The following is a 12322-nucleotide window of genomic DNA, read 5'->3' on the forward strand; positions in this document are numbered from 1 at the left end:
GTATCAGATATTTACTTTATGATTCATAAGAGTAGCAAAATTACAGTTATGAAGTAACAACAAAATAATTTCATGGTTGGGTTCGCCACATGAGGAACTGAATTAAAGGGTCAAAGCTTTAGGAAGGTTGAGAACCACTGCATTAGAGGATGCCTTGGTTAGAATCACTACTGCTGTGGTGAAGCACCATGACCAAAAGCAACCCAGAGAGGAGAGGGTTGAGGTCAGTTAGGGAAACAGAAGCAAGAAGCTGGAGCAGGAACCTGGAGGCAGGATTTGAGGCAGAGGCCATGGTGGAGTGCTGCTTCCTGACTTGCTCAACCTGCTTTCTTTTAGAACCTAGGACCACAGACAACTTTAGCTTATGTCAAATAGACATAAAACAAACCAGGACAGAGGAGCAGCAGAAACCCATTCACTTTTTTTTTCTCTTTTTCGGAGCTGGGGACCGAACCCAGGGCCTTGCGCTTGCTAGGCAAGCGCTCTACCACTGAGCTAAATCCTCAACCCCGAAACCCATTCACTTTGTGCCTGTTGGTCAATAATCAATAACATCTTATAGAAACGGGTAACGGGACATTTGAGTCATATGGATACCTACACTTTTTTTTTCTTTTTTTTTTTTTTTCGGAGCTGGGGACCGAACCCAGGGCCTTGCGCTTGCTAGGCAAGTGCTTTACCACTGAGCCAAATCCCCAACCCCGGATACCTACACTTTAAGACATCTGTTAGCAATGTCTTCATTTTTTCCTACCAGTTTACTTCTGATTGCACAGTGCATGGAAAATAATAAACTTTGAACATGGAAAACAGCGCAGACAAGAGCACCATTATTAACACCATAATGCAAAAGATGAATTTAAATTTTCTATTTTAAAAGGCAGACTCCCAATTACATTGTTATAGATATTTAAGTCTTCCAATTTTCTCCTAGTGAATCAACTATAAATACAGCTATAGACTATAAATATTCCAAGTCAATAGAGCACTAATTTACTTTGGGAAAAAAATACCAAGATAAGTTACCTAAAATGCTAGCAAAGATGTGGAAAATATCCTCAAAATAAATCATCAACAAACAAATTCATTATCAAAATCGTGAAAAGGAGGCTGGCATGGTGGCTAACCGTTGAATGTCAGTTATTTGGATGGTTGAGGCAGGAAGATCATTGCAAGTTGAAAGAGCTGAAATCAGTCTAAGCTTCATATTGACTTTCAGGACAGCCTGTGACACAGTTTGGACCCTATCCCAAAACAAAAACAAAAACAAAAACACAATAGGGCTGGAGGGATGACTCCCAAGTTCTCAAGACCCATGTGATTCACAACCTCTTATAACATCTGTACTTCTTGGACGCCTCCAATCATGTGCACATACCCACACATACATCCGCCATTTAAGAAATAAAGCAAGTACTTTAAAACAACAGCAAACCAACTGTGCTCTTCCTGTTTGGGACCAAGAATTCCTGCTGAAAGCTGACCAACTTACACTTTTTTGACTTACTCTGCCTGTAAAGTACACTGAAGGTTTGCTGGGTGTGACACGCAAGGGTGTGGCCAATACCATCCCGGGAAACTTCTTAGGTGGGCTTTGAGAACAGAAATAACTTTGCTGGGGCAGTAACTCCGCAGCTAGAGGGCATTTGCCTAGCATGTGTGAGCCTTGGGTTTGATCCCCAGCACTGAAAAACATTTTTTTTAAAGATTTATTTATTTATTATATATAAGTACACTGTAGCTTTCTTCAGATATACCAGAAGAGGGCATCGGATCTCTTTACAGATGGTTGTGAGCCACCATGTGGTTGCTGGGAATTGAACTCACGACCTCTGGAAGAGCAGTCGGGTGCTCTTAACCGCTGAGCCATCTCTCCAGCCCGAAAAACATTTTTTTAACTGAATAAAAATAAGCCCAAAGAATGGAAGAAAACCAGTGGTTTGAAGTGTTATCCCTGGTGCTGTAAGGACTGTTCTAGAACGTAACTGTAGCACTCTGAGAACAGAACGCAATGTAGTAGCAAGTCAACTGTATCAGCAGATGGTCCTCACTGCCTGCGTGGCTCCAGCTGTAACATCCCAAACCAACAGCTGAGTTTCTTTTAATGTATCCGAAACTTTCTTTTTTTCCTATGGTCAGAATAAAATTGGACCATGAGTTTTCTAGAGAAAGTAACATTTTAGGCTTTCTTTTTATAAAGCAATTTCTGCTTATTTGTATAGTTAATTTTAGTCACCTTTAAAACGATAGTCCTTTATGTTAAATAAGTTGCAAAAAATTAAAGCGTTCAATTAGATGAAGTATAATAGCCCTGTCTCCATCAATCCTATCTGCCTCCTCTCTCCTGTACTGGCAGGTGCCAGGTAAACTGACCCATTTAACAGAAATTCTGCCTCTTTGGTATGAAAAATTCATCTTGCTTTGACCAAACATGTCCACATAAATGGCCAAAGCATCATCTTTAAATCACTGACATCACCAGAAATAATTATCTTTACATTTACTAATTAACATAAAGCACATACTAATCAACATAAAACACATAAAATAAACTATTGCTTATTTTTAATCTAATTATCAGTTTTCCAGCTGGTTCTATTACTTAGTTGAAGTAAATTTTAAGTTAGTACCATGTTTACTTTAGCTTTATTGTTGGAGCATGTTGTATGTACATGTTGTATGTAAATTGTTTGTAAGAAGCTCTTGTGCTATGCCAGGCACCACATTAGGCGCTTTGCATAGAAATCACCTAATGCTCGAGGTAACCTGACCTTCTTATTCAGAGATGAGGAAATAGAGGCTTAAAGAAGTCAGCTCACGGCCCAGGGCAGCACAGAGCAGAGCTGGCAAACCTGCAGATTAGCATCTTTGAGACTGCTTACGCTTAGTCCTCTGACTCATAGCAATTCCACTATAGTGGTTCCTAAGACTACATCAAACCCCATTCTATTGATATATGTCCATAAAATATGGTACTGGGTTTAACAGAGACTTCTCTACATGCGTATCAGGTTTTTTGGGCATACCCCCACTTCCTACCCTTCCCTTCTCCCTTCTTCCCAATATTTTCTCCTGGTGGATATGGAGGATATGGAAACGCAGTGGAAATGCTGAAGAGGTGAAGGCTGGGAGCACTGCACACATTCCCAAGCATGGTTGGTGCCTGAAACCTGTAGTCCATTACTTAGGAAGATAGTTATAACTGACGTTCGAGAGTATCCAGTGCCCCTCCCTGGCCTCCACGGGCTCCTGCATGCATGTGATGCAAACAAACTCACGAACACATACACACACACACACACACACACACATATGCACGCACACACCCCATTTTTTAAAAAATCTCAAAATAAACATATCAATAACACCAGACACATACGATCTCTAGTGCAAGGCACTAGGAATGGAGTCAAGAGAGTCAAGTGAGGACAGCATGGGACACGTGAGACTGTGTCTCATGAAGAAAAGAGAGAGGGGTAAGGGAAAGAAGGGAGAGAGGTGGGGAGGGAAGGAAGGAAAATATCAGTAATAGCTTTTTTTTTTAAGATTTATTGTTGATTTTATGTAGCTGTCTTCAGACACACCAAAAGAGGGCATCAGATCTCATTATACTGACGGTTGTGAGCCACTATGTGGGTGCTGTGAATTGTACTCAGGAACTCTGGAAGAGTAACCAGTGCTCTTAACTGCTGAGCCATCTCTCCAGCCCGTAATAGCTTTTTAAAAGTCATTTAAGAGGTGCAGGGACAAAAATGGAGCAGAGACTGAAGGAAAGGCCATTCAGTGACCAGCCAACTTGGGAGGGATCCTTTCCAAACCTGGACACTATTACTGATGCCATGTTGTGCTTGCAGACAGGAGTCTAACATGGGTATCCTCTGAGAGACTCCACCAGCAGCTGACTGATACAGATACTTACAGCCAACCACTGGACTGAGATGGGGGACTCCTACGGAGAAGTTAGGGGAAGGACTGAAAGAGCTGAAGGAGATTGCAACCCCATAGGAAAAACAATAGGATCAACCAATCTGGACTTCTCAGAGCATCCAGAGACTAAGTTGCCAACCAAAATGCATACACAAGCTGGTCTGTGGCCCCTGGCTCATATGTAGCAGAGGACTGCCTTGTCTGGCCTCAGTGGGAGATGTGCCTAATCCTGTAGGGATTCGATGCCCCAGGGAAGGGGAATGCTGGGGGGCAGGGGGAAGGTGGGTGTAGGTGTGTGATGTGTGGGTGGGGGAGCACCCTCTCAGAGCCAAAGAGGGGGAATGGGGTGAAGAACTCTAGGAGGGGGGGACTTGGACGGGGGAGGGGGAACAACATTTGGAGTGTAAATAAATAAAATTTAATAAAAAATAAAAGTAATTTCTCATAAAAATAAATCAGTTCTCACCTCGTGATAAACGACCTTCACCCTTATCCTCACGCACAGTTGGAAGCATGTTCTTTACCCAGAAAGCTAGCAACTCCACACAGAAAACATATGGTCTTTCTCAGTACTTTAGCTGCCTATGTCTATAGAACCATAGGGAGCTAAACAGAGTTGCCCCACAGTTACTTAGTGGGGGGGGGCATATGAATCCTGCTTTTAGTATTTTTAATTGTGTGTATGCACAAAAATGCCAGCTCCTAAAGAGAGGGTCGAGGCGTCAGATCCCCTTGGAGCGGGAGTTGCAGGCAATTGTGAGCCATCTAATGTAGGTGCCACAAACAGAGTTTGAGTCCCTTGAAAGAGAAGCAAGTATCCCAGCCCCTGTCCCCAGTCTACCTCTTGCTTAAGAAATTGAGCTTATTTTACAAGAACAATGTGTGGGAGTTAGCATAATAATTTATCATAACAGTCCAAACCTCACTAATACAATACCAGGGCTAGGCATGATGGTGCACACCTATAATCGCAGCTCTGAAATCATCCATTTAAGACCAATACGGGCAACACACCAAGGCTTGTCTTACAAAGATGAAAACAGTTTACCAGTACTAGTGTGGATTCATATCGAAATAAATCATATGAGCCCAATATTGTGGCTTAAGCTGAGACAAGAGGATCAGCACGAGTTGAAGACCAGGCTAGGACACACAATGAGTTCCAGGCTTCCATGGGCTACAGAGTAAGATCATGTCTAAAGCTCGGGGAAAAGGAAGTCAGTGAGGAATCACACACCTTTAGACTTGCTTTCTTTATACTAAAGGTTCAGTTTTTATTTTCTGAAGACTGAAAAGGACACAGAATGGTTTCCAAGGCTACTCTGTGAAGCTGCATGCTCAGGGATTTCAGAATATCTCCCAGCACTTCTATCAGTAAACACACCGTCTGCTTATCTTTGTGCAGATAGTGGCATCATTACGGAGTGACGGCAAGGATCTGAGGACACAGTTCACCGGCACAGATGTGCTTAGGATGCAAGAGGTCCGTCCTCAACCCATGAAACAACAGCACCAAGAAAACGGCGAGAAGCTTCTGTGCCAGGGCTTGATCACGTCTGATCAAACCGGAGCTTGGACAAAGGCTGGGTGCTGGGGTCATACCAGCCATCCAGCTTCCTGGAGGCTGACACACAGCGAGCCTGGAGCCTTGGAGGTCAAGGCTATCCTGGCCAGCAAAGCAAGACCTTGCCTCCAAGGAGGAATGATGGTGATACAGTGAAAGTAGATAGAGTTAACATTTTTATTATAATAATGAAATTTAACTAGTCATAACATGTAAGATGAAAAGCTAATCTCTTTGTGGGCTTTTCGAGACAGGGTTTCTTTGTAGAACAATCCTGGCTCTGTTTTCTTTCTTTTTTGGGGGGGGAGCAGGTGTGTATGTGGGTTTTTTTGTTTTTGTTTTTGTTTTTTGTTTTTTGTTTTTGTTTTTGTTTTTGTTTTTGTTTTTTTTTTTTTGGTTAGTTGGTTTGGTTTGGTTTTTCAAGGCAGGGTTTCTTTGTGTAGCCCTGGCTGTCCTAGACCTAGCTCTGTAGACCAGGCTGGCCTCAAACTTTCAGAGATTTACCTGCCTCTGCCTCCCACAAAAGTTACTCTCACACACTTGAAATGCATCATCCTTTCCTCACCATCTCCATGGTTATTTAAAATAATGAGTGACCATGTATACAACTCCCTAAAGCACGCTAAAGGAATAGTTTTGGTGTGAACAAGAAAACAAAACAGGGCTGGAGAAATGGTTCAGTTGGTACAGTGCTTATCTAAGCATGAGGACCTGAGTTTGGACCCCCAGCACCCCTGTAAGTGCTGGGTGCCATAGCGCGCATCTGTAACCCCAGCGTTCTGGACACAACATGGTCCCTGGGGGTTGCTGGTTAGGTACTCTAGCAAACCAGCAAGCTCCACGTTTAGTGATAAACCTTTTTTTGAAATATATGTTGGATAAGCAATTGAGGAAGATGAGACATCTTGATGTTGACTTCTGACCACAGTATGTGTGTATACTAATTACATGCATACACGTGTATACATAATCATGCACTGAGAGGAAGAAGAGGAGGAAGAGGAAGAGGAAGAGGAGAGGAGGAGGAGAAAGAGGAAGAGGAAGAAGAAGAGGAGGAGGAAGAGGAGGGGGAGGAGGAGGAGGTCAGAAAGCATATCCCATCACCTGCTAGTGTATTACTTAACCCTAAGTCCTGGTAGCCTAGAAGAAAGGGAGACTGAACACACTAGTGCAGGGTTACTGATGTTATCTCTACTCCTCTGTGTAGTTTTAACTCATACAGGTTTCTGCTAAACAGTTGTTCTCACCTAACGGGAGATTCATCTTTAGAAATTTTAGTAGATGGAGGTGCTACTGGGATTTAGGAAGCGCAGGACAAGTGTGCTGTTAGACATATGACTGTGCACAACAAAGAAAGAACAGTACCCTAAATGCCAACATCATGTGGACTAAAAGCCCATGAACCCATGCACAGCTGCATGTGGCATTTTTGAAATTCTCATTCACAATATATATACACACACACATATATATATACATCTATACTTTCATACATGAATCATTATACTATATAGCTTAGACACAGATGCTGAACTCAAATTTGGAATCCTACCTCTCATCCTCTTTGGTATTTGCCTACTGCCATGTATCACCATGGCCACCCCAAAATATATAAGAAACTTATCCAAATCAACAGCAAAAACCAAGCCATCCAATTAAAACTGGGCAGAGGACTTAGTAGACATTTCTAAGGAAGACATACAAATGGCCAGCAGGACTATGGAAAGGTGTTCAAACGTCATTAGCCAGGTAAAAGGTAGGAGATAAGTGTTGTATAGGTTGTGGACGGCAAGAATCTTTATGTAAGGCTGGTGGAAATGTAAATTGGCAAAGCCGTTATGGAAAACAGTATAGAGATTTCTCAACTGACTTTACATTAGAAATAGAACTATCATATGATTGATCCAGCAATCCCACTTCTGGGTGCACAGCCAAAGAAAATGAAGTCAGCATTTTGTGTAGACGTTTGAGTTCCCATGTTGACTGCAGCATATTTATGAAAGCCAAATATGAGGACAAGTGTCCACTGGGTGAACAAAGAAACATGGAGGATATGCAGCAGATAGCATCCAGCCTTTGAAAAGAAGCAAATCCTGTTATTTGAAGCCAAAGGGATGAAGCCTGAGGACATTACACAGAAAGACAAATGTCACCACCTTACATTATTGCAGACATTCTCTTGTCAGTTTCCTCCAACAGACACAGTCTACTTATGACATTTACACGCGCTATTATTAAAAGTCATTTAAAGATGATTTAAAGTATTTAAGAAGAGAAAATGGGTGTGTGTAAATTCTTTAAAACATCTCTTTGTGTATGGGGACATGCACAGGCCAGGGCCCATGTGTGGAGGAAGGGACAACTTTTCAGAGTCTGCTCTCTCCTTCTGCCATGGGTCCCAGGGACTGAACTCAGGTCATCAGGCTTGTGTAGCAAGTGCTTTATCCCCTGAGCCATCTTGCCAGTCTTGTACTTGCAAATTCTACACCACTTTATATGAACAACTTGAACATTCTTGGACCCTGGCATCCACGACGAGCCTTAGAACTCCTCTTCTATGGGAGGGTGGCTGCACTAATCACTTCCCATGTAGAACCTAAAATTACCAAGCTCACGGAAACCATAGAATGATGATAACCAGGAGCTGGGACATAGTGGCCAAGAGAAAGATACGTGTTGAAAGCACACATGTTGGAAGCAGGCACGAGAGCTCAGTGCATACAGACACCTGCCCTCAAGTCTGAAGGTGGAGTTCAGTTCCAGAACACTTATGGTGGCAGAAGAGAACCGACTCCTGCAAATTGTCCTCAGACCTCCACATGTGCCCTGAGGTATGATCATGGCTGTCCTCACAGACATACAAACATATATACATACAAATACCATACACACATGCATCAAACATACATAGAAAGATAAAAATTCATTTAAAAAATTGAAAGATATTCCCTAAAGAAATAAAATAGTTAGAATGCAGTCTATCAGGCTGGGGTGTAGACTACCCATCTCAACTGCACAAAGCCCTGGGTTTAATCACCTGTGCCATGGAAACCAGGTGTGCTGCTGTGCGCCTGCAACCTTACTCAGGAGGTAGAGGCAGGAGAATCAAAAGCTCGAGTCTAGCCTTGGAAACAATAGTCCCCCCTCCAAAGAAAGAACAAATAAAATCAGAATGCTTGTATATGAAAACGAAGATCTAAGATAATGAGAAAACCCTGCAATCGGTGACCTGTAACAGGGCAAATAGAAAAGTAACGCAATCAAAAGTTGGCACTTTGAAAAGATCCACTGAAGAAAGTCAACAAAACTCATACTATCCTGATAGACTAAAACAAGAAAAGCATGTGAGAGCGGGGCTGCAGCTCAGCTGGTAGGAGGCTCACTGTGGCGGATTGGGTGAAAATGCCCCCTCCCCTGCCCCCAATGTTTGGTCCCAGGTAAGAGAAGAGTTAGGAGGCATGGCCTTGTGAGAAGAGGTGTGTCACGGTGGTGCTGGGGTATTGGGGTTTCAAATCCTGTCCCAGGCCCCATGTCTGTCTGTCTGCTGGGATTACAGGCATGCCATCATGCCCAGTTACGCTGAGGCTAAGCCCAGAGCTCCATCTGTGTTAACACGCACTTCACCAACTGAGCTGCGTTCCCAGCCCCAGAATCTTAGGGCTTTGTGGTTGTTGTTCTTTAGTTGTTTGTTTTTCAAAACAGGGTCTCTCTGTGTAGCCCAGGCTGTCCTGAAACTCACTCTGTAGACCAGGCTGGCCTGGAACTCAAGAGATCTGCCTACCTCTGCCTCCCAAGTTCTGGGTTTAAAGGTGTGGGCTACCACTGCCCGGCTAAGAGTTGACTTGATCATGGTGTGTCCTCATAGCAATAGATCAGTGACTGAAACACTCATCTGGCATTTGTGGGAAATGACAGCAGCAGGACTCAGTGTTCGAAGTCATCCTCCACTGCCTAACACGGTGAAGGCTACCTTGAGCTATGAAGATTCTCTCACACACACACACACACACACACACACACACACACACACACACACACACCCCACAAATAGGGCCTGGAGAGATGATTCACCAGTTAAAGCATTGCAGAAGACTTGAGTTCAGTTCCTAGCACCCACATCAAGCCACAAGTACCTGTAACTCCTGTTCCAGGGGTTAATTGCTAAAATTCCTTCTCTTGGGGAGACAATATAAGCCCCCAATAACAAACCAAGATACAGTACCACCAAAGTTCACCCTATGGCATCAATGAGTTTTATGAGCTTACTGACACAGCACAGGTGAAGGGTTCCTTGCAGGATTTTGGGTCTTCACCCTCCCACAAAGGCCACGCTGGAAATCGTTCACCCAGTAGTGAAGATTGATTTCCTACAGCTGCATAGATGACACCACCCTCCCCTAGTCTTCCCTGGCTTATATTCCCCAGTCTATTCCCCGGGCCACATACAATTAGGATAGAATTGCATACAAAAGGTAGTTTGGAGTGGCTGTATGCTCAGGTGAGAGTCTCATGACCCTCCCTGAACCTCCTACAAGGGGATGCCAGTCAGCAGGCCCAGCTAGAATAATCTTTTGAAAGCAGACACAGCTGGGGTTGATTGGCAGGGAGGACGGTCCTGTACAACAGACTCTGAGCACACCTGCACACATGGGCACATACTCTATGCAGACACACATAATTATGAAATGAAGTCTTTAGGGGCTGGAGAGGTAGCTCTGCACCTCAAAGTACTGACCACCTACCCATGTCCCCACATGGTGATTCTGTCTGGAACATTCATTTCAAGGAATCTGATGCCCTCTTTGGCCTCTGATGGCACTGAGCATGCATGGGACATACAGCCATACATGAAAGTAAAGCACCTATGCACATAAAACCCTTTAAAATATATAAATAAATAAAATACTGGGGAGATGGCTCAGAATTTAAGAGCACTGACTGCTCTTCCAGAGGTCCTGAGTTCAAATCCCAGCAACCACATAATGGCTCACAACCATCTGTAGTGAGGTCTGATGCCCTCTTCTGGTGTGTCTGAAGACAACTACAGTGTACTTATATATAATAAATAAATCTTTTTAAAAAAGAAAAGGATAATAAATCATCGTGACTAACGGGGCTTTCTCGAGGAATTCAAACTGAAAATACGATATTCTTTACTTTTCTCTTCAGTGCTGAGATTCAACCCAAAAGCCTCGTACATGCTGGGCAAGCATTCTGTGTCTGAGTTGCATCCCTGAACCTGCAATTCACCATAGTAACAGATCAAAGTGCAAGAATATACCAAGACCCAAAAAGGTACATAGGAAACATCCAACAGAGCTCAACATCTACCACTATATACATGCTGAGAGAATCAGGAGCAGAGTGAGACTTCAGCCTAACAAAGGACATAGAGAAACAGCAGTGAGAAATTGGAGCAGAAACAAATGGAACCTTCTTTGAAGTGTCACTTAGGAGAAGAAACCTGATCAACTAAGACCAGATGAAAAGGACCAAAAGCATCCGCACTGGGAGAAGTGAGTGAGTGAGTCTGACCTGCCTCACGATTCCACATGCAGCTGCAGCCACCATGAAAGGCGGAACAGGCTCCTTCTGTCTGGAAAGCAAATGGCCCTGTCACTATTAATCTGGGGGAGATGGTCTAACTCTTGGGATGAAGATCAAGGGGAGGTTCATGGAGAATGCTGCCCTAAAGACTGTAAAAATAGAAATGTGAACAAGGGTTTGTACAGAGAATTGGCATATTTGTGGTTTAAAAGGAAATTTATTTCTATATGCAGCAAAACCTATTTTTAAAAACCATTAAATTTCAAAATTACAATTTCTTTTTTAAGTTCGGGTTTATTCTTATAAAGTTTTCATCATCATAAATACATATATTAATTCTACAATTGAAACACCTACTAACACCTGAACTCAATTAACTTAATGCACTGACTATGAATCAGACATCTAAATTATAATTTATATGGTTGTATTTATTCTGTTTAAAATAGTAAAATTTCTTTTTCAGGAATTTTAAAGATTTCTCAATCAAGACTCAATGTTATGTTCAGCTTGTAAGGAAATGTGCACACTGGGAAGAAAGGTTGGGCCCTGTAATAATAGCAATCGTCTTGGTTTCATTTGGTTTTCAGACACGGTCTCACTATGTAGTCTGTGCTGTGCTGGCAGAGGTCACTAGAGGATGTGGGCTCCCTGGAGTTACAGAAGTGAGCTGCCATGTGAGTGCTGGGAATTGAACCCTGGTCCTCTGCAAGAGCAGTAAGTGTTCTTAACCACTGAGCTGTCGCTCCAAGGGATACTTACTTTATCTATTTGTGCTCAGTGGGATGCTGGACATCCCTCAGGATGCATATGAAGGTCAGAAGACAACTTGTGGGAGCCCAGGGCAGGACAGCAGGCTTTGAGGCAAGCTCCTTTATCCACTGAGCCATCTCACTGGCTTGTAAAATAGTACAATTTGTACACTTAAGAATCTAGAAATTTAGTTTACATGTAGGTATTAAAGATTCCAAATTAATTTTCCATTTTCTTTTCGAGACAGGGTTTCACTATGTAGCTCAGACTGGCCCTGAATCTTGACATCAGTGCTAGTATGGGCTCACATGACCACATCTGTCCCCATGGTGTTACTGAGTGAGTACTTTCTGTATTGGTTGTGTGCTCTGTAGACCCTGTGGAATGTCGAATGCTACTCAAATGGGAATATGACACATACATTATAAGTCCATAGACTCCAAGAGTAGTAAGTTACTCTATCTTCGGAGAAAAATCAGTTTTTAGACTTTTCAAACCTGGGTCTCATGTGCCCTGGATTGTCCGAAAATG

The 12322-nt window shown here is 42.9% G+C and overlaps 1 protein-coding gene across 4 annotated transcripts in view; it reads right to left on the bottom strand.

The window, feature by feature from the left end:
• Window positions 1-12322, bottom strand: part of Ppm1e (protein phosphatase, Mg2+/Mn2+ dependent, 1E) — a 135797-nt gene that overhangs the window by 98477 nt on the left and 24998 nt on the right. Inside the window, exon 1 of one of the 4 annotated variants that reach the window (XM_039086380.2) lies at window positions 1-12322. This exon is cut by the window's left edge and continues 18420 nt beyond it; it is cut by the window's right edge and continues 24257 nt beyond it. The exons of the other annotated variants lie outside the window; for them this stretch is intronic. The gene's annotated coding sequence lies outside the window, so the exon portion shown is untranslated. 4 annotated transcript variants of the gene reach the window in all.

This window comes from Rattus norvegicus, chromosome 10 (genome assembly GCF_036323735.1).
Source record: "Rattus norvegicus strain BN/NHsdMcwi chromosome 10, GRCr8, whole genome shotgun sequence".
Taxonomy (NCBI): Eukaryota; Metazoa; Chordata; class Mammalia; order Rodentia; family Muridae; genus Rattus; species Rattus norvegicus.